Consider the following 23,040-nt stretch of genomic DNA (forward strand, 5'->3'; position numbering starts at 1 on the left):
TGGCAGCAGTTTATGTACATGTATGTTTTCTGAAGACCTAAAGATTCTGATTGACCACAATCCCAAGATGAGCCACCAGGACACGGTGGTATAATCTCTCTAAAACTAACTCCAGTGAGGCTTTCTCAACAGAATTGATTCAGTCTGGGGGTCTGTTGCTTCCCACGAGCTGTTTCTTTCACTTGCAATCTTAATTTTGCACATGTTGGTATACTTACCAAATGCTGGCTTCGTAAGTGTTATATCTGTCATTTGATGTAGTATCCCCAGGAGATGCATAAGGGACTTGTGTTATAAACATAGCCAACTAACAGGTGAGGACACTGAGGCTCAGAGATCTTACCACATTGGAAAGTCCACATTTGAGACCAGAGAGAATGCCTTAGAAATCTGATTTTTAAAAAAAAATTTTCACTTATTATGTGTGAGCATGTGTATATGTGTGCACACAGGTGTGTGTATACATGGATATGAATGTGTATGTTTGTATGTGTGCTGTTTGTATCTATGGATATTCATGTTTTTGCATGTGTATGGGTCCACAGGTCTATGTGAGTGTTCGTGCACATGCTTGTGGGAGTCAGAAGTTTAGAATCATTTCGACATCATTCTTCTGCCATATTAATTGACAAAAGGTCTCTCAATCAAACCCAGAGCCCACAGACACAGCTAGTCTTACTAGTATATGCCAAGGATTCTCTCTCAGCGTTCTGAGACTTGAATTGCAAGTGAGCCACCACACCTAGATGACAATTGACTTGGGTTCTGGGGACATGAACTCTGGTTCTCTAACTTGCTTACCAAGCTCTCTAACCACTAAACTACTTCCCCAGCACCAGAAGCCTGCATTATGCAGAATTCTTTCAGCATCGCCAGACATCTGGCACTCATGATATTTGGAGATTTGGAGGAATGATTTTAGGGAAGGGAGCCCTAAGAATGTATGATACATTCCATGGTAGAGAAGCTTTCCTTTTGAAGAGAAACCAATTTTTGCTAAGGAGACACTATTGAGTGGAAGTAGGAATGGCTCTTGGAAATGAGAGAGGGAAAGATTTCGATTTAACCACAGAAAAGGCTTTCTGGGTGCGTGGCTAATCCAGAACAGGATTGGGAAGCTCATTAAGTGTATTCTCTTGTGTCTTCAGATATGTAAGCAGAAGTTAAATGATAATGGGTTTCAGTTCTTGGTAAAATATTTAGGTGCATCAGTTGAACTAGTAATTGACAAAGCAGATCTAGCCAGCAGTATCTAGCTAGGTAATCAGGCTTGCCAGAAACCAGGCTTTCATCTGCCCCAGCCTCTCAAGTGCTAGGATTGGAGGTGTATACCACCTACCCAGACAGAACCAGAGGTGATCCTCTACAAAAGAATATCTTCATGTGTGAATTCTGCTTTTGTGCCTGTTGTTACCCTAAAATACCACCCACTTTAGAACAGAGGAAGGTGTGTGTAGTAGCCTTGGCCACTGATTTAAAGACACAGCCTGTGGAACTTAATGGTGGTCAGGATGTAAGGCAATTTAGCCTACTTTTGAGGAAGAAGAAACCTTCAAAGAAGAGGAGGAAGAGGAAGTGGGCAAAGAAATGTAAGTGAAGGCTTTACCCAATGAGAATGAAAGATGGAGCTAAGTGAATGAGCTAGTTCTTACAGACACCTTTAAATACCCTGGTGGTGTTAATGACTGCTGAATTACAGAAGGTTTTAGTGCCCTCCTGTGATTGCCTTGTGGGTCACTGGAGGAATAAAAGGCATCCAAATTTACTGCAAAAAATTACCCTGGAAAAGAAATTTGGGGTAACCCAAGATCATCTCATTCTTGCCTTTAGAAGCCGTATTCAGAACAACCAATGAGAGAACTTCCAAAAGGGGCTATAGAAGACAGCATTTGTATTCAGCATCCTGCTTTAAAGTGATAAATATGTGATTGTTTATTATTTATTTTTATATTTCTCTGTTTGTATGATGTGTATATACATCAGTGTGTGTCTTTGTATATGTGGATGTGAGTGTATGTGTGCCACAATGAGTGTGGAGATCAGAGGACAACCTCAGGTGTCTCTCCTCATTCTTCACCTTGTTTGAGATAGGGGCTCTTGTTCACCACTGTGTACACTAGGCTAGCTGGCCCAGGAACTTCTAGGATTTTTGCCCCCATCTTCCCATAGGAATGGTAGGATTATAGGCACATACTGCCCTATGGCTTCCGACTCTCTATGAGTTATGGAGATAAGAGCCTAAGTCTTCACGATTGTGTGACAACCTCTACTCCTCTGCTGCATTTCCACTGCCCCCCTTGTTACTTCAAAAACAACCACTTCCTTCATATTAGGCTTAAATCTTGTATTAATTTATGGGATACCTAGAAAAGGTTTTACATGTTGTGTCAAAAAGTCAGTTGTGACCAAAGGTAGAGGCTATCACATATAAAAGTCCTGGATCTGAAGTGTCTGTAGGAATAGGGTACCTTGAAGAGGGTGACCTCTGGCCCCTGGCATGAGGAGAGAGATCTGGGGTGGCTTATAAGGAGGTGATGCTCACAATTCTAGCAGTCACTGCTCTGGCAGGCAAGAGAAAACAGTAAAACTTTCAGAGGAAGTGCTTGGTGGACTGAATACCGCAGAGGCCAACAGTGTACTTTCCATCTCTTGAAAGATATATGGTCCTTCTCAGCCATAACTTTAAGGAACACTGCGTGATGCTGGTGGGTGGAATAAACTCATGACATCAGATGAGACCAATCTTTGTAACAACAGTGTTATTCTTTTTTTTTTTTTTTAAATGTCTTCCTTTAATCTTTCTGATTATGTGAAACACCGTGTCTTAGATTCATGCTGGTCTGTACAATACTAACTTTAAATTTCTTTTTTAAAGTCAGGAACAATCTTAGGTTAATGTTCCTGCCTCTCAGTCAGTTCCTCTCCAAAATGAGGAAGATGGTGGGGCTTTTTACTAGAGCAGTGGCAATCAAACTCTGCATAGAAGACCTGGCACTTGCTCCGATCTCAGCAAGTATCACTACTTTTGTTTCTGCATCTATCGTCTTCCCAGGCAGCCAACATTTCCCTGGCTCCTGTACAATAAGATGGTTTGTTTCAGTTCCATTTATTTTATGATTACCATTCAGCTTCTACATATTGTTTCTACTTACTGCTTTCTTTTGGCAGCTAGACTTATGAAAAGGATGGGTAATAAAAGCAGAGCGTAGGGAAGGTGAATATGATTGAACACATTCAGGGGAAACACACACCCAGATGATCTCTTGTGGTCTCTGCAGTTCTAAATGTCAGTGATTGCAGGGATGAGGGAGGGAGGGATGGAGGGAGGCCCACAGAAGAGAGCACATTTACTCAAGGTCACAAGGCTCATTAGTGGCAAAGCTAGGAGGAGATCCAGCACCTCCAGATGCGCAGGCTCACGTTCTTCTCTTCAGAACTTGTTCATAGTCCAGAGCCCCGGGACTCTTGTCAGCTAGGAGAGCCTTCTCTTGCCCCAGCCCTCCCTGAAAAAGAGTTCTCTGGGCTCAGAATGCAAGGCTGCAGAGAGCTTTGCCCTCAGTCAACTATGAACCGTATGTCCCCAAACCAACCGTTGCTTGATGTATCATACAACATCACTTCATTCTCCGGTACTCCAATGCCATGTTCAGTGCTGGGAATTTGGGTGGGCCCAGAGTGCCTTTAGTATTACTGCTATAATTCAAAACATCCAAATTATTATTTTCTCCATGAGATGAAGCCAGGGGAACACTGCTAAGTGGAGAGAAAAGTGTTTGTTACGCTGGGCGTTCCAACAAAATGTCCTCCTTTGCCATTAAATCATAGCACTTCTAAATGAAAAGATATTTTGCAAACTTTGGCAATGACTGAAATTTGGACATTGTACAGACACCTTCCCCCTCCCTTTCCATTTTGTGCTTTTTCTCCATGTGGTCTCAAGAAATACTATTTGCTGGCTTAACTATCCTGGTTTCTCTTTCCTCATGACCCAAGTCATCCATTCTCCCCAAAGACCTCAGCTTGATTTTCTGCCCACAAGTTATCATTTTAATAAATAGTGAGACTGATAAGCAAAGGCTGGAGAAAGCAGCCTCGTACCCCAAATGCATTGTTTCTCAGAACCTCTCTTTCTTTAGAATTAATCATAAACAGATTTATGGGAAGGAGTGTGCTCGTTACCATGAAGCCCCTAAAGAGAATATTAATGAGGGTGTATTGACAAGACAATTAAATCTGTGCAGGCTGAAAGTGATCAATATTATCAATGAAAAATATTTCTGAAACCATAAAACCCTCTGCTGAACTCTTACGTTCAGTCTAATGCCCTCTGTGTGAAACCCCTTGTGTGTGTGTGTGTGTGTGTGTGTGTGTGTATGCATGGTGTGTGTATGTATGTATGTATGTATGCATGTATGTGTGGCATACATGTGTTTAACCATGAGTGTATGGGTATGTGTGACTATGGAAGTCAGAGAAGAAAGCTAGGTATCCTATCACTTTATTTCTACCGTATTTCTTTGAGACATGTCTCCCACTGAACCTGAAACTTGTTGTTTCAAAATGTTGTGTGGCCAATGATCTCCCAGGATCCTCTTGTTTTCTTCTCCCCAAAGAGTGGCAGTACAGATATGCCCAGCCATAGTTGGCTTTTACATGGGTCGCAGGGATCAGAACTCAGGTCATCCTGTTTGTATAGCAAATACTCTTACCGACCGAGCCATCTCCTCAGGCCCCGTCTCTGTGAACAATTTCAGCAAGCACGTCTCCATTTCTCTAATTAGCCTCCAATGTCACAAAGAATCTCTTGGTGGAATTGATGCTTTTCAGGCCCGGTTTCTCTCTTCTCTTCTCCTCCCTGGACAAAGCATGAACAATTGAAGAGTGTGGCTGCCACACCCTCAGCTCCATTGTTGGAGCTCAAAAGCAAGGATTAGCAGCTGGGGAAATCCATTGACAGGCCTGGGATGTGTCTGGGCCCACAGCTGGGCTGCTCTTGTACAAGACCCGAGGGACATGGAACAGTAGATTGCAAATCAAAAACTCCCTCGGCAGCCTGGCTCACATTATGAACAATTCTCTCTGGTGGATCAAGAGGCAGGAGGCAGGAGTTGAGTTGCTCTCCAGCTAGATCATGCATGCCTCATCTCTCAGTGGCCTTGGACATGCCTTTCTGGAGGCTTGGCTGTATCCCTCTTAGGTCCCTTCTTTCCTCTGGTTGTTTTTGTTGTTTGTTTTGTTTGTTAGGAGGTATTTGAGTTTGGGAGGAGGTTTATTTTATTTTTTATTTTAGCAAGCTCCCCTTCCTTAAACAATTATCTAGACCTCTAACTTACCTTTGGGATATTGAACTCAGAGCTCGGTATGGCAACAGAAATCAAGAGGCATTCTGTGTTCTGTGGATTGGCTTAGAAACAGGCAATTCTCATCAAACAAGCATCTTGGGCTTCATTCACTCTTTCACTATCCACCTATTCATTCACTTATGGAGTGTTTATAAGTACCTTTGTAGGAACTATCTGTAAGCAAGGCATACAAGTAACCCAGCCCTCATGTGGCTTCCATTCTTGGGGTGTGGACCAGTTTTATGATGTTCAGGGCCCAGTAAACATATAAACTCATGGTTCTTTAAAATAATAATGATAATAATAATGATAATGATAATAATAATAATGATATAATAACAACAATAATAATAGTAATAGATTTTTAAGTGTTGGGCATATAGTTCACTGGTAGAACCCTAGCCTTACATTTATGAGGTGCTGGGTTCAATCCCCATCACTGCCTGCATCTCTTCTCAGCTGTCCCACAAAAACTTTGTACATTTTGTGCTGATGAGATAGTTCAGTGGGTAAGACAATCTGTGTTCCATTCCTAGGATCTATGTGAAAGTGGAAGGCAAGACCTAAATTCACGAATATGTCTTTTTATTTTTAGATGCATGCATGCATGATGTACAGGTGAGCAAACACACACACACACATACATTAATGACAATAAAACAATTTTAGTTAAAACAATTTTAATACAGCGACAGAAGAATACTGTATGATGCATGGGCACCTTCTTTATGTGAGGTCCAGAGTGGTGTGTTTAGATTACTCCACCCACAAGTCTGGACCAGATGTTGGGAAATGGAAAGTTAACGAGTGTGCACTGGATGGAAGGACGGACAATCTAAAGGAATGGGGAGGCAGTAAGTATACTTCCTTCAAGTCTGGCAAGAGATTTTTCTTTTATGATTCAGAGGTCAAGACAGAAGTTTTCTAGGACTGTCTATCTTTTATTGTTGAGCCATCAAAGTATTGGCTATGTGAGCTTGGAGTAGTGAGATAGTGGTTTATATAGTGGAGTCCATGTATGTGCAGATTCTAGAGGAATACTAGACCCAGAAAAAAAGATACCTTTTTCAGATTAACATTAATAGAATTACATCCTGTGATTGCATCCCACAACTTCCTGAAAAGCCTCTTACTACCTAACCAAGTAAAACTGAGCATGCTACAGGAAAGCAGAAATTGGTACAAGTTACAGACACCAATTATCCTGCAAGTATCAGATCATCTGGATGGTGAGACAGACTCATGCAAAAATGGATGGAGTTGTTGATTTCTTCTCGTAATTCACATGGACCATACATATGGTTTAGAATGCACGGACTGCAGATAGCTGAGCTGTTCCAAGGTTCCTGAATTTCATCCCATCTGCCTGCTTGGCCGGCCTCTTCTTTCACCCCTGTTCAAATGCTTCCTTTGCATCCAAAAGTAATGAAAAGGGAGCGGAGGCTCTGACAGCAAATTCTGTTAACTTCATTGCTGGAAAAAATTACCAAGAACATGATTCCCAGTTCCAAATCCAGGGACAGGAAGGGAAAGTTGAGTGAACGTTCTGGCATATGATGTCCTGGGATTTTATGAAAAAAAAAAAATCTTGTAGTCTTTGGAAATAAAATTTAACTGAGTAATCGCCGTACATGGGAAAGGATCTGTTCTCAAGGTGACTATTTTACAACAGGGGGTGTCTGGGGGCTAATGTGTTTAACAAGTGACACACCTCATCAGCGTGAGCTGGGCTAGTGTGTAGAAAAGGAGGAAAAGTCAGAACTGGATGTGAGTCTCCTCACTGCCATTAGGTCAACTTCCTAGCCTCCTGAGCCTCAGTTTCCCATTTGGGATACACCAGAGGCAATGGTCAACCATGGATGGTTTTCAATGAGCTCAAACTAACAACATTCATAAAAGCACTTCTGAACTGTGTTCTCAAACAAAGACAGTAGTTCTCAGCATGGTCATTGTTGCTATTGTTATTCTTCATTTCTATATCCCCCCCCCCCCCCCCCCCCCCCCGTGAGCACACTGGGAAGCAAACTCAGAGCCTGGATGAAGGCAACACTGTAGGTGGAGGCCTCTGATTATTCTCTTTTAGGGGGAAGTGGATAAAGTACAAAATTTTGCCTGGCAGTGATGGTTGAGGGCAGCTGAATCCTGTCACAGAAAATTTAGATGCCCTCCCCTTTTTCATTTCCCTCCATGAACTTCTGCCTGTAGTAATAAAAACCCCCATGTTCCTGTCTGTGTCGCTTCATCTTAGGAGGCTGACTTTTATATGAATCTTTGTCCCCGTGTGGGGCAGCTGAGTATTATTTCGGCCTCATCTTACCGATAAAGCAAGGGAAGTGTGTGACATTAAATGATTTGCCCAGGTCACCTAGAAAGTCAGTGATGGAGTCTTCAAGAGAAAGACTTCTTCATTCACTATCCAGCCACCAGAGGAACCAGCAAAGTGTAGGAGAGCCCAGTATTAACCACTAATCACTTGCCACAACCACCTCCAAATACAGTTTGATATCTTTTAAAAATATTTGTATATATGCATCATCTCTGTCTCTCTGTCTCTCTTTTTCTCTCTATGTCTGTCTGTCTGTCTGTCTGTCTCTTGTGTGTGTGTACAGTGTGTGTGTGTGTGTGTGTGTGTGTATGTGTGTGTGTGTGGTCACTCACATGTCACAGCACACATATGAAGGTCAGAGGGACAGCCTTGGATGTTAGCCCTTACCTCCTGCCTTGTTTGAGGCAGGGTCTGTTTGTTGTTCCTGGCTGCATGCACCTATAGGCATTCCCTTGTCTCTGCCTCCCATCCTGTCATAGGAACACTGGGAATTCCAGTATGTGCTATGATATCAGAGTTTTACATGGGCTCTAGGACTTCAAACTTAGGATTTTCTGCTTGCACAGCAGAAAGTATCTTACTGAGTCACCTCCTCTGTCTTGTTTTGTTTTTAACTGTATAGCTGGCTTTTCTGTAAGGCTATATAATAATACATCATCAGAATATAAAGATTATAAGCATTCTTCTGTGAGCAAAATTTACTACATCCAGGAGCTGGGAAACACCAGGGGGCACTTAATATGTTGACAATGACCATATGTCTGCGGGGCAGGATTAGAAGACTCTAGAAAAAAGATCTGCTCTGGGAGCATTTGACCCTTGGCTTTGCATCTCAGGATGGCCTCTTAGAAACTCAGCTTCTTAAAGCAAGTTCTCTGAACCTCTCTCACTCTCAAGATGGGAGGTTAAGTGTCTAGTGCAAGATTCTTGTGAGAATTCAATGAGTCCACATAAACACATACTAATGTGAGCACACACAGAACGTAGGACGGGGAGCTAGCATTTGATCATAGACTAGCAGTGCGATAGACAGAATTTCCACATTTTCTATATTTGGGCCAGTCAGTAATAATGAGGTTCTTGGCTGTAAGACTGAGAACACAGGCTACACAGGGCTATGCACACACACACACGTGTGTGTGTGTGTATTAAGTTTTGTATCATATTCACAGAGACTTGTTAATTTCTTCTTAGAGGGAGGATATTATTTTGTTGGCTTCTGAAAAGAGGACAGACATACAACAGAGTATGCCTCAGACAGTCTGCTCCTCAGTACACTCCTCTGGAATGAACGCTTGCTGTTAGTTATGACTAGTTCCGTTTTCTCTGTGCTGCTTTCAGTCACCCGATGGAAGTCACCCTCAACCCCATTCCCTATTATTTTCCCTAGCTTACTTAGAATCTATATACATCATTAGCAAATTGATGAACATTGTCCATACATGATTGAATGAAAGACTAAGAGGAGTCGAGGTTCAGGATGTTAAGTTCAAGCTGGGGCATGAGAGATGGAATGCATTTTGGGTTCTATCTATCTCTACGTGGTGTATATGGGTGTACAGGTTCACATATGTCTGTGTGTGTGTGCACGTACATCTGTGGGGGATGTGGAGGTTAGAGGTCAATACCAAGTATTTTCCTTAATCATATGCCTACTTATGTTTTGGAACATGGTCTCTTACTGAACCCAGAACTGACTGATTTGGCTAGGTTATCTGGACACAGTAAGCTCTGGGGACCCTTCTGTCTCTGCCTTCTTAGTACTGAGATTACTGACTCATGCTGCCAATCCCAGATGTCTACATGAGTACTAGGGATCTGAATCCTGGTACCTATGCTTGCGCAGCAAGTATTTTATAGATGAGACTATCTCAGCTCTCTCCATCTGTTTTTTACAGATATCCTATTCATGTACACAGGATACCAGACTTTCAATACAGGTTCCTATGAAAGGAACAACCTTGATCGTACAGAACTATGTGCTCATCCATTAGGTTAGCCTATTTTTAGTATCAACTTCCCTCCAAGAAGATAATAGAATTTATATGTAAGTGACCAATGGAGGCATAAGTCCCTGCACACTTACACATCACATTCTAATAGAGAAAAGAACACAGATAACCAGCAGATATGCCATGTGCCCAAAGGTTCCACATCCCGGGAAGGAAAAGGAAGCCAGATTTAAAAGGTCAGAGACAGAGATGCAGGTTCAGACTGGATCATCAAGGGCCATGGGTAAAGGGAAATTTGAGCAGAGACTGAAAGGGAAGAGCTGAACCTGTGCCTATCAGAGGGAAAGGCTAGGGGGTTGGGATCAGACAAAGCAGACTTTCAGGTTTGACTTTTACACCAATGGTTGGTCACTGCAAGCCACAGGAATGAGGAGAGGCAGCTGGAGTCAGGAAAGTGTTGGCAGAGGAGATCCTGTTAGTGGATGCCGATGGTGGAAGAAATCCTGTCTTCTTCAACGCTTTCTCAGAGCAGTCTGTATTTCTCTTTCAGAAATATGGAGTCCGTGGGTTTGGATGAGAGAAATGCTGGTGACTTTGTTTTATATCTTGACTAATATTTGCACATAAGTTTTGGTGATGGAAAAACACAAGGCTGCTGGAGCCATGGCTCGGTGTTCAAAGGGCAAACGATTGTTTTTGTTACTTTGGTCTTTGGTCTCGCAAGGGCCTGGCCGTGGCTTCTGGATGTGCGGCAACCTTTGAAAATCAGCTCTTAGGAGCCTGTGAAGGCACACATTGCCCCCTCTCCACCCCTTCCCCACTGAGAAGCAGAAGAGCTGAGCAGGAAGAGACCTGTACTATTCTTCCTCAGAACACAGCAGTGAGACAGTTAATCTCCTAGAAGAAAGCTCAGGCAACTCGACAGGGAGGACATGTTTTCATTCCTCCTGAGAGGAGAAACTGAGGGAAAGTCGCACCTTGCACTCTCAGTCCCCAGTTCACAGGGAAGAGCCTGAAAATAAATATTCACACATAAGGAAATGCAGAACTGAGCTACAGAGCTGAGCGCTCCTCAGCTCCTCTGAGGACCTCTGAGGCACAGTGGCAGCTGGGAAGTCTTGTTTTCTGCAGGTTTCTTAACTTCCCTCACCGAACTTCACTGTTGTTCTCCTTCTGGTGTGAGATGATTAATTCTTTGAAATGACACAGGGAGCTATAGAGATCTGAGGCCGCTTTTCTCTGCTCTGTGATGAAATGTGCAAGGAACATTTTTATCACATCTGGTTTATATACACGTCTGTCAATCTATCTATTATCTATATCATCTGTATATCTACCAAAGTATCAGAGAATAGACAGATAGATGATATAGAGATAATAGACAGATGTTAGATGATAGAGATATATAATAAACATATTATAGATAAATACTACTTACTTTTATTTATTTATCTAACATCTATCACCTATTATTTATCTATCATTTATCTATCCATTGTGTATCTATCATGATTTACTTACCTATTTACTAGTCATCTATCATTTATATATCTCTATTATTATTTACCTATATTGCTTATTATATATCTTCATTATCTATCTAACATTTGTCTATCACTGATCATCTATATCATTTGTATATCTCTATATCACCTATCTATAATTCTTATATATTTCTATCTAACATTTGTCTGTCTGTCTATCTATCTTATTTATCTTATCTATCTATCTATCTATCTTATCTATCTATCTATCTTATCTATCTATCTCATCTGTCTGTCTGTCTGTCTGTCTGTCTGTCTATCTAGCTGCCTGCCTGCCTGCTGATTTTCTCCCCTATAAATGTTCTCCCTGGCAATTGAAGGTAGCCAAAGGATGTCATGCTTGCTACACAGAATAAATTTGCTCTCATTTATTGCTTTTAATTTAACCGCCACCAGCTTTAGATTTGCTAGTCTCCTGATTTAAAGAGCAAAATGGCCTGTATTCATGTACCCTCTGTTCCCAGAGGGGGTGCAGTGCTTGGTGAAAGTGAGAACCAGGCATGAGGTTGCCATGAGAAGGTCAGGCACTTGGGAAGGCTGGTTACTCAGAGTTATCTCACAGTGTCTTGGGAATTTTCATTGATCCCAAATTATTTTTTTCTAAGCACTGATATGTGCTGGGCATCAGGGTTACACAAATGAATCAAACGTGCTTCCTAATCTCATAAAGGCCAGAGATTGTAGGGAAAAATGGAATAGGGTGACATATAAGACAGTGGTATGGTTACTATGGTGAGCTTGTAAACTAACCTATTCTCCCTCTTCCCTCTTCCTTCCCCTCCACCATCCAACTTTCCCTTTCTTTCTTCCTTTCTCCATTTATCCCTCCTTCCTCTCTCCTTCCCCAGTTCTTCCCTTCTTTCCTTTGTCTTCCCTTCACCACATGTAATTGAACACTTACCCTCCAGCAGTTACCAGATACCACATAGTATCGAGGTTGTCACCCTAACTATATTAAGTTTTTGTTATTATTCAGTGTTTCATGAGAACCAATCACTATCAGAGGACCAATGGGCCCCCAAAGAATGCCTCATTTTCAACCTTCAGCCACAGTCCCTGGAAAGTTCTCAGCAGACTACAAAGAGTTGCTGAAGACAGGACTTAGTTTTTCTAAGTCACCTCCACTCCCCATTTGCACCTGGTACAAAATACCAACTCAGTTAAGTGTTGAATGAGTAAATAAAATATTTAAATCACCACAAAGCAGCATAGAGATTTGACAATACACTCCAAAATTGAATTTCCCTAGTTGGAAGAACGTAAGTGCATAAGCCACAGTTAGAACACATTTATCATTTGTCAGGCATTTTAGTTGCGTGCCACATGTATGATTCATCAAAAGTGTTGCTTTCCTGTCCAGGAGGTTTATAGAGCCATCTAGCAAGACATTCAAGCATTCTGGAAGCTCTTTTGGCAACTTTCTTTGCTTGGAATCTGGGTCTCAGAAGTAAGAAAACTTTAGCTCTTACCAGGAACTTCATTTTTAGGGCCAGAGGGAGGCTGAGGAAGACTCCTGGGAAGTCTACTGGGTCTCTTGCCCTGTTGTTACAACACTGGAGTTTTACATTGTGACTTGCTCTGTGAAAATGCCTAGTGTGCTAGTCATGGGGGAGCAGAGGTGAATCAGAATGTAGAACAGTGGAACTCTTGTCCCCACTGAGTGATCTTGGACCCTGTATAATAAAGTCCCTGAATGGAATGCTGTGATAAACGACCACAAAGAAAGTCTTAAGACATTTTCTTATAGTTTGAGATTGAAGTTCAAGATGAGTCTGTTGAACTGTATTTTATGTCTGTGCCTGAATGTAAGTATATGCATAGTGTGCATGCCTGGTGACACCAAAAAAAAAAAAAAAATGTTTATCAGATTCCCTTAAACTGAAGTACAGATGGCTGTGACCCACCACACACCATGCAGATTCTGGGAACTTAATCCAGGTCTCTACAAAAACAGCAACTGCTCTTAACCACTGAACCATATCTCCAGCCCTCCAGATCAATGAAATTTCACGTGTGTTTGTTTTCTCATTGATAAATCCCAACAGAACTGCTTTTCTTCTGTGCCATAAGAAGGTCTTTGTAACCCCAGCCCATTCTTTCTTCCATGTGATCACTCTTTTATGATTGCCTTTAAAGATCTGTCTACTTATATTCTATTTTATGTGTATGAGTGTTTGGCTGCATACATGTATACATACCTCATGGGTGAAGTGCCCACAGTGGCCATAAAAGGGCATCACGTGTCCTGGCACTGGAATATAGATGGTTGTGAAGGGCTGTGTGGAGGCTGGTTAGGAAACCTGGATTCTTTGCAAGACCACGTGGGAACCCTTTGGATGCTTTAATTAGTCACCATGGCTTTTGCAAGTACGAGAAGTACTTTATTATTTTTCCATTGCTGAGTAATATCCCAGTGTGTGTGTGTGTGTGTGTGTGTGTGTGTGTGTGTGTGTATGGCTGTGTATATGTGTATGTATATGTGTGTTTGTGTCTGTGTGTGTGTGTGTGTGTTTGTGTAACTGATTGGCCCATTCTGCTCATGGACAAATTGGTTGTTTATAATCCGAGGCAAAGATTTTTGTCTTTCAATAGATGCAAACAATCATCCCCAACAAATTAAAAAGTTTGTGTAAAGGATAGAGATACAAACCCAACTTTAACTGTGATGTAAAAATGAATGATTCCCAAAGCTTTACTTAACTGTGATGCAAAAAATGGTTAAAAAAAATTACAAGACACATTTTATGAACATAAGTCAGGAGGAAGAGTTTGAGTCAGCTCTGGCATGCTTCTCTCTATAATTGGGTATGGGTGGATGGGAAAGGGCAGAGCCCATGAACATCTCAGGAAGGCTAGATTTGGAGATGGGTAAAGATGAGAACTTATAGTCTAAAGGTAGGAAAGTGTTTCTTGGTCATTTTCTTAGAGTCTGTACATAGGGTTTTTCTCTGGCCATCTGAGAGTGGCGATCAATTAATGTGCATCTCCAGTTACCACGAACAGTTGGAGGTCTTAATTGGGCCAGCAGTGAGCAGGTGGTCCTTCCCATCAGCTATCCTTTCACCTGTCAGCTAAGTGAGGAGAGGGCCTCTGTCCCTCATTAGTGAGCATTTGTCACCTGTGTGGGGATTGATACTAGTTCCTTTTAACTTTGGGATTGATTTTTCTGCATATGAGGAGCTGTTCCTGAAGACTCCTAAGCAACAGGCCCTCTGTTACAAATGCCATAAAAGAAAGGATTTTAACAACCTCTGAATTGCATACAAGAAGGGTTTCCTCATCCTATTCACCTTGCAAGCCCTTCACTTTCAGCCCTTGGATTATGAACAAGAACTTTCTTTTGCTTAGGGAAACTCTCTTGAACTGTTGATATTTAAAAAAACAAAAACAAAAACAAAAAACAAAACCTGCCAGTGGCTCCGGAGTAAAATTCATTCATAATGATGGCTAATGACAAATAGATCTTGTCCCCTTGACTTTGTCTTCCTTTGCAATGTAGGCATTTGTGTTGTCCCCGGTTGCTGCAGGAGCTCCACAAACCCTCCTCTGGTCTCTCCCTTTCATTTCAATTCCTTTTATAGGTAGGTTGACATATTTGCTCAGGGGTGTCTCAGATACCCCCCACTGTGCCTTGCACAGATGATACTTTATACCTGTTGGATGAACCAATGGTTCAAAAATACTTATAGTTTTTGCTTTGTTTGTTAAAGATGAAGACACATTGTATCTTGCATTGCCAAGAGGGTATCATACTCCAATCATCTCCCCACCTCAATGAGTTGTAGGGATCCAGTTTTTTTTGTTGTTGTTGTTTTGTTTTGTTTTTCTTTTTTTTTTCTTTTTTTTTTATTAGATATTTTATTTACACGTCAGATGCCATCCCCTTTCCCCATTCCCCCCCCTTAGAAAACCCCTATCCCATGCCCCCTTTTCCTTTTTGCATTTATACATTTTTTTAAAATAATGTTAATCATAAGCGTTATAAGTTTGGAATTGTTCAATCAGAGGTGTAACCCACTGACCGACCTAGATATAACAACTATCTTTGACTGGTGGAGATACATGAATATCTGCCTCCCTGTCTCCCTCCTCTTTCTCTCTTTCATCACCTAGCTTCTCCTATCCTTCTTCTCCTCCTCTTCTTACTCCTTTTCTTCCTCTCAGTACTCCTCCTACCTTAGCTCCTCCCACACATCACCCTTCCTGTTAAAATAAAACTTTTCTCTCAAAATACAATTAGAGCATAATTATGCCAATTTGTACCAGTGAGGTACAAGATAGTCTTAATACCCAGTCCATCATTTTGTTGACTAACCAGCACCTCTGTCATCTATCCTAACTAAAACATTTAGTTCTGAACCTGGCTTTAGGATGAATGTCAGCTGCCGACCATCCACTCAAATCTTTTCTCTTACGGTAAATAGCTATAAGTTTTCAACCCCGTCAGAAATCCAGAATGACTGAGTTAACTATAATTGTGGGAAGCACAAATCATAGCTTCTAAAACTTAGCCAATTTATAGAGACCTCTGAACACCTGAAAAGCCCCTATACTACCGAACGTTGGAGCATCAAATCTTCAGCCTTCTGGCCCAGAATCATCTGACAGACCTTGGTGATGCAGGATTATTAAGGACTGATTACTCTGTCTAGGCAGATATAATCAGTCGACTATTCTGCATGTGTGTCCTTTTCTGGACAGTAATTTGTCTGTAGATGGAGAGAGGCAATTCTTGCCTAGTGGCTATTACCACACAACTGGAGTAACTCCAAGGATGCTCAATTTCTTCTTAGAATCCACGAAAGGAAGCTGTCAGGAGCAGACAGGTCTCTAATCAATATGAACATTAATATATAAATATTTGTAGCATCAGTTCTATGGACTTCTGATGTTTTGAAAACCAACTATCCATGTAAGGTAACCTGGACTGTTTTCTGTTAACTCCTCTCAGCTATTTCTAAGTAAAATATGGAAAGCACCCTAACAATAAACTCAAAAATATGAATTTGCTATAGTCCCTTAACTCATAGGTTAACCGTCCCAAATAAGTTAAAAAAGTTAAAAAAGGGCTGGGTCTAGGCCCTGTATTCCTAAAGGTGTTATACAGGCACAATGCCCATGAGCGTATCAATATTCATCTCACTTTTATATTAATAAGGAGCTCGTACCAATGAAAACCTTAAATTTGAGATCAAAGTAAATTTTGTACCATTTAAGAATTTATAACTTCATCTTGATAATAATTATACAGATTTCTACCAATAGGTTATGGCTATGCAGTAAGTCCTAGCTAATCCCCCCTATTCCAACAAAACCACTACTTGTCCCTAGAAAGACAGACCATTATTAACCACATTAGTCCCCAAGCTCAGGGAATAGGGGCGCTGACTCTTCTTTAACTTCTTCAAGCTGATTAAGGGTGTTGAGATTTTAGAAGAGGGGTGGGGGGGAGAGTAAGTTGATAAGCCTCTGATGCTGTGTCTTCACTGAATCCAGATGGAATTCCAGGACATCAGAGGTTTGGGCAGGTCTGCTCAGTATGCTTGATGAGTAGATACACCAAGGCTGTGTATTCTGCAATATACAATTCTCAGAACAAGTTTTAGTATCAAGAAAAAAAAAAATTTCCCACCCCCAGGGGCCTGACATTTTTTTTTAAAGATGTTGGTTCTGAAGACTTTTTTTTTTTCCTGCTTCTTAAAATTGGTTGTAGTATTTACATTTCAGATTTTATCCCCTTAGCCTACTTCCTCCCACCACCCAGAAACCTATCCCATCCCCCTCCTCATGCGTCTATGAGGCAGTGACCACACCTAGCCCCCTCACTATCCCCTCCCCACCCTCACATCCCCCCCCCACTGTGTGTTCATTCATTCATTTTTCATTCATTTTTTTTATGGGACCAAGAAACTCCTCTCCCACCTATGTCCGACGGGGCCATCCTCCCCTACATATACCTCTGGAGTCTTGGGTCCCTCCCTATGTGTTCCCAGGCTGGTGGTTTAGACCCTGGGGGGTGGGGGCTCTGGTTGTTTGGTATTGTTGCTTTCCACCTGGGGTCAATAACCCTTTCTGCTCCTTCAGTCCTCTCACTAAGTTCTCCATTGGGAAACCCCTGATCATATCAGTGGTTAATTGTGAACATTGTCCTCTGAGTGTTTTAGTCTTTGGCTGACCTCTAAGGAGACAGCTATATCATGTTCCTCACATTATGCACTTCCAGCCATCCACAACAGTGTTTAGATTAGGTGGCTGTACATGGGGTGAATACCCAGGTGGAAAGGTCTCCTGATGGCCCCTCCTTCAGTTTCTGTTCCATGTTTTGTTTCCCTATTTGCTCCCTTGAGCATTTTTATTTCTCGTTCTAAGTAGAACTGAGGCATACCCTCTTGATCGTCCTTCTTCATGAGCTTCATGTGGTCTGTGGGTTGAGTCTTCGCTAATCCAAGCTTTTGGGCTAACATCCGTGGAGATATGTTTGTGTAACTATCTTCTTTTGGGGTTTTTGGAAGATTACTTTCTTGCTTTTTCTAGGTTGTAGTTTTCCTCCTTGTGTTGGAGTTTTCCACCAATTATTCTTTGAAGTGCTGGATTTGTGTTGAGATACTGTGTAAATTTGGATTTGTCATGGAATATTTTGGTTTCTCCATCAATAATGATTGACAGTTTTGCTGGGTATAGTAGTCTGGGCTGCCATTTGTGTTCTCTTAGGGTCTGTATGATATCGGTCCAGGATCTTCTGGCTTTTATGGGTCTCTGGTGAGAAGTCTGTTGTAATTCTTATAGGTCTGCCTTTATATGTTACTTTGCCTTTTTCCCTTACTGCTTTTAGTATTTTTTTCTTTGTTTTGTACATTTGATGTTTTGACTATTATATGGCGGGAAGTATTTCTTTTCTGGTCTAAACTATTTGGAGTTCTGTAAGCTTCTTGTATATTTATGGACATCTCTTTCTTTAGGTTAGGGAAGTTTTCCTCTATAATTTTGTTGAGGATATTTACTGGTCCTTTTAGTTGGGAGTCTTCCCCCTCATCTATACCTATTATCCTTAGGTTTGGCCTTCTCATTGTGTCTTGGATTTCTTGTATATTTTGGGTTAGTAGCTTTTTGTATTTTGCATTTTCTTTGACAGTTGTGTCAATGTTTTCCATGGTATCTTCTGCACATGAGATTCTCTCTTCCATCTCTTGTATTCTGTTGGTGATACTTGTGTCTATGACTCCTGATCTTTTTTTTAGGTTTTCTATCTCCAGGGTATTGTCCCTTTGTGATTTCTTTATTGTTTCTACTTCCATTTTTAGATCCTGCATGGTTCTGTTTAATTCCTTTTCCCGTTTGGTTGCATTTTCTTGAAATTCCTTAAGGGATTTTTGTGTTTCCTCTTTAAGGGTTTCTATCTGTCTACCAGTGCTCTCCTTAAGTTCTTTGAGAGTGTTATTTATGTCTTTCTTAAAGCCCTCTATCATCATCATGAGAAGTGATTTTAATTCTGATTCCTGCTTTTCTGGTGTGATGGGGTGGTCAGGGCTTGCTCTGATGGGGGAGCTGGGTTCTGATGATGCCATGTAACTTTGGTTTCTGTTGCTTACATTCTTGCTCTTGCCTTTTGCCATCTGGTTAACTCTAGTGCTGCCTGTACTTGCTGTCTCTGACTGAAGCCTGTCTTTCTAGTTATCTAGCTTGTGTCTGATCTCCTAGGGGTCCAGATGTCTCTGTGATCTTTTCCAGCTGCACTGATTACAGTGGTACCTCTAGGATGCCTCAGGATATGGTGCCTCCAAGGTAGTAGTCCAGCTAGGTGTCTGCTGTTCTGGGTGCAGTGTCTCCTCTAGAATATCTCAGGATATGTTGTCTGAAGCTCTGAGTTCATTTGTTCCTCTGTGGATCTGGATTGAGTGGACCTTCCAGTATGTCTCAGGTGGAATCCAGGGTCCACACAACAGCAGACCTGGCAGAGGTCTGATCTAGGCCTCAGATCTGAGAACTAGTTTCTAAGACACTGTCCAAGTTAGAGCGCCTGGGATCCCTGCTTCCTCTGGGTTCTTGGAGGTTGGGGACAGAGCTGCCACACAAGATCTGCTTAGTGCTCTGGCCCAGACCGGAAAGAACCAGTGTTCCAGGCCGGGAGTGACTTCCTGGGTCCTTTTGGTTCCCAATTACTCCCTGTTTAGGGTGGGTCCTGCTGTCTGCTTACCTAAGATACTGCCTGAGTTCGAGTGCCTGGGATCCCTGCTTCCTCTGGGTTCTTGGATGTTGGGGGCAGAGCTGCCACCCAAGGTCTGCTCAGTGCTCTGGCCCAGACGGGAAGGACTCCAGTTTTTATTTATGCCTTGATCCATTCCTTTGTTGGGCTGAGTCTTAGACCAGAACATATATTCTTTTGGAAGCATTTTGAGAACACGTACATAATTTTCACAAAGTTATGAAATTTGTCCCTTCCTTCAGAGTAGAGTCATATTTTAAAAAGGGCAGGTGGTCTATGCAGAAGGTGAAACCCTCAGCCTCCTTTCTGCCTGACACAGAAAAGTATTGCACCATGGCATGCCAACTCATGTTTCCCTCTCACCAATTCTCTAGGAACATGAAGCTGTAGACTTGAATGATTCGGATGAGAATCCCCCTCCTACATTGGAATGTGTGGTGCTGATGTTTGGGGAGGCTTAGGAGGTGTGGCTTTACTGGAGGAAGTATCACTGGAGTGGGGCTCTGAGGGTTTAAATACTCACACAAACCTTAGTGTGTTTTCTCTATTACATGAGCATGGTCCAATATGTGAGCCCGTAGCTTCCCGGTCCTGCTTCCAAACACAAAGAAGCTCTTCCTTTGATTCATTGCCTTGGTCATGGTGTTTTATCACAGTTATAGAGGAATTGCTAATATAAGGGTCTTCAGCCTCTTTGCTCTCTTTTTTACCGGTATTCTCCTCTCTCTCTCTCTCTCTCTCTCTCTCTCTCTCTCTCTCTCTCTCTCTCTTTCTCTCTCTCTCCTCTTTCTCTCTCTCTTCCTCTCTTCTCTTCATTTTCTTTCCTCCTCTTTCCCATCTCAAGAGAATACTCTTATTCTATTGTTTGGCACCAGAACTTGGTTTCTCAACTTCTCTCTCTCCCAGCATAACTATTTTGTTGTAGCTCCATGCATTTCCTAGGTGCCCTGTCAGACATTTGCATATTAATAATTACCATCATATCTCATATAAAAAGGATTACATAATGAAAATTAAAATCAGCACACAGCCATAAACATTTTATAATTTTTGCAACTATGCTACATATTTTTTGATCCAACCTTCTCACAGCATTTAAGCTTTATCCTGTGCCATTGGATGGTACCCAAATTCATAGCTTACAAGGGCTGTTGCCAATACACAACCTTATGGAGGGCACATTGTTTAAAGCTGTTCTCTTATTGAGCTTTGGGTTAGTTTGTTGTTTTGTTTTACATTTCCTTTCAATTGCATGTTATAGGGATGGTAGGCATTGGCTCCTAAAAAGTGGACATTTTTTATCAGATAAGAATTCCTTTTACATAAAGCACAGCATTTTTATTGTTAGCATAGATCTCAACATTGACTGTACTCTATATGTACTCTATATGGCTGGTTTGACCTTCCAAGGGTCAGAAACTGACGTTCTAATCAGTGGAGTCCAGTGTTGGGGCTGCCAACTGGACTCCCATTAGGAAGTTCCAAAATCTCTGGGGCAACATCTTTCTTGAGGACTTGACAGATTCAGGCACAGTGCAAATTCAATAGGATGAGCCAAGCCAAATCATCCCATCTTTCATATTTCTGAGCACAGGTCTGGAACAGTAAGGGAACTTTTAACACTGACCTCTAGTAAAAAAAAAAAAAAATGATAACACACTTGTGTTAATGGACCTGGAAACCCCCCAATTGCTAGAATCGGTGCAGGGGGTGCTGAGGGAGGTAGTGTTTTGCATTCTCAATTTTATTAGTTTGGTTCACTCTACCAGCATTTTAATACTATTTCACTGGAACTGTGTTATGCCTATAAACTCTGGAAATTGTGCTGAACTTTGGAATAGATCCAAGCTTTGGATGCTAAAGAGATTAAAAAAATAAAATAAAAGAGGAACTGGTGGGAAGGCAGGCTTCATTTCAGCACTCAATATTATTTCTATGGGAAGCCCAGGACCACTTTTGCCTTTGCTTCATGGTAGAGGAGTAAACAAACACTCGTCTTGGGTGCCATCTGCCATCCACTGCTGTGTACCACTACTGAGAAATCACTAGCTGGCTGGCACAGGCCTTCAATAGATGGAAATTGTATGAGTCTACACAGATCCCTATGGGACAGCAGGCTCAACACTGAAGAGCTTTCTTTATTGGTTCATGACCAGGATCCTGTATTTATATCAATACATGTTGATATTCTTTTATTCTGATTAATACTATGATATTGAAGATAGGGAGAGAAAATATAGGAGAAGGGAGAGGAGAAAGGAGAGAGGGGACATGTATTTTTCTAAAGGTAGCCATCCTGGCATCATATGTAATGCACATGTTGCTTTTCTTGTTTCTGTGACAGAGTTTCTGTCAGAAACATCTTAAAGGGGAAAGCATTTATTTGGTTCATGATTCAGGGAGCACTGTCTTATCATGCTAGGTAGGCATGGTGGTAGAAATGGCTTCCAGCTATGATAACAGGAATGTGAGCTAGTTAGCCAACATCATGTTGATAGTCAACAAGCAAAGAGCTCAGGCAAGAAGGCAGAAGTGAGGTCTAGAGAAGAGGCTCAGTGGGTAAAATCTTGTGTCCAGAATCCACCTACATTCTGGATGCCTAGCCTGGAGTGAAACATGGGAAAATGACAAGATACCCCATGTTAAACAAGATATAACTGAAGGACCAATGCCCAAGTTCAGGTTGTCTTCTGAGCTCTATATGTGAACCATGGTGTGTGCGCATGCGCGTGCGCACACACACACACACACACACACACACACACACACACACACACACCACACACACACTCCAGAAGGAGAATTGAGTTATAACCCATAACTCCCTGCCATATTACTCAATTCCTCTAGTAGGGTATTACTTCAGAAATGTTCTATAGGCACTCCAAATAATGCCACCTGCTGGCTAATAAGTGTTATAATGTATGAACCTATGAGGGACATTCCATATCTGCATCATAACCACTTAAAAATTAGATATGGAACATGTGAACCGAATTGAGATGATGGCCTTAAGTCATAGGACTGGATTTGCAATGAGACTGGCATCTGGTGGCTGGTTTTGAAGTATCTATCATAATTTCATAACAAACCAAAAGAGGTGTGAGTTGGTACTTAATTAAAGCCTGTATCTTGCTTATATTGGTATCTTGTTCAAGTTGAAGTTGGCAAAAGTTGATCGAGTCAGTTGATTTGAACCACAAGTGGGCACTCTATTCCTATAATTCTTATTCACCTTTTGAAAATTTCACACATGTGTACAATGTATTTTTATAATATTCACCCTGTTTCCCCTCTCTAACCTGACCAGACTGCTCTTCCTGCACAACCCCCTCCCAACTTCATGTACTTTTTATTTTTAATATCCCAGTGAGTCCAGTTAGTGCTGAAGTGGGCAGTATTTTGACATTGACTTATCCTTTTCTGCTAATATTAGCTATTTAATGAGGTCATACTGATATATATTTTTAATACATAAAAATTTTATGAATATGTTACATTTTAATGGCTGAGGAGGACTTCTTAATCTGTCTTCTGCATATCTCATTTTAAATATTTTCCTGTTGCTTCCTGTTTTCTCCCTTCTTTCTATTTCCTATACCCCATAAGAAATCCGAGAATAAGTTTTTATATTGAAATTAAGACTTGTTCTGTTAGTTCGTTCAAACACCGT

This window comes from Arvicanthis niloticus, chromosome 6 (assembly GCF_011762505.2).
Source record: "Arvicanthis niloticus isolate mArvNil1 chromosome 6, mArvNil1.pat.X, whole genome shotgun sequence".
NCBI lineage: Eukaryota > Metazoa > Chordata > Mammalia > Rodentia > Muridae > Arvicanthis > Arvicanthis niloticus.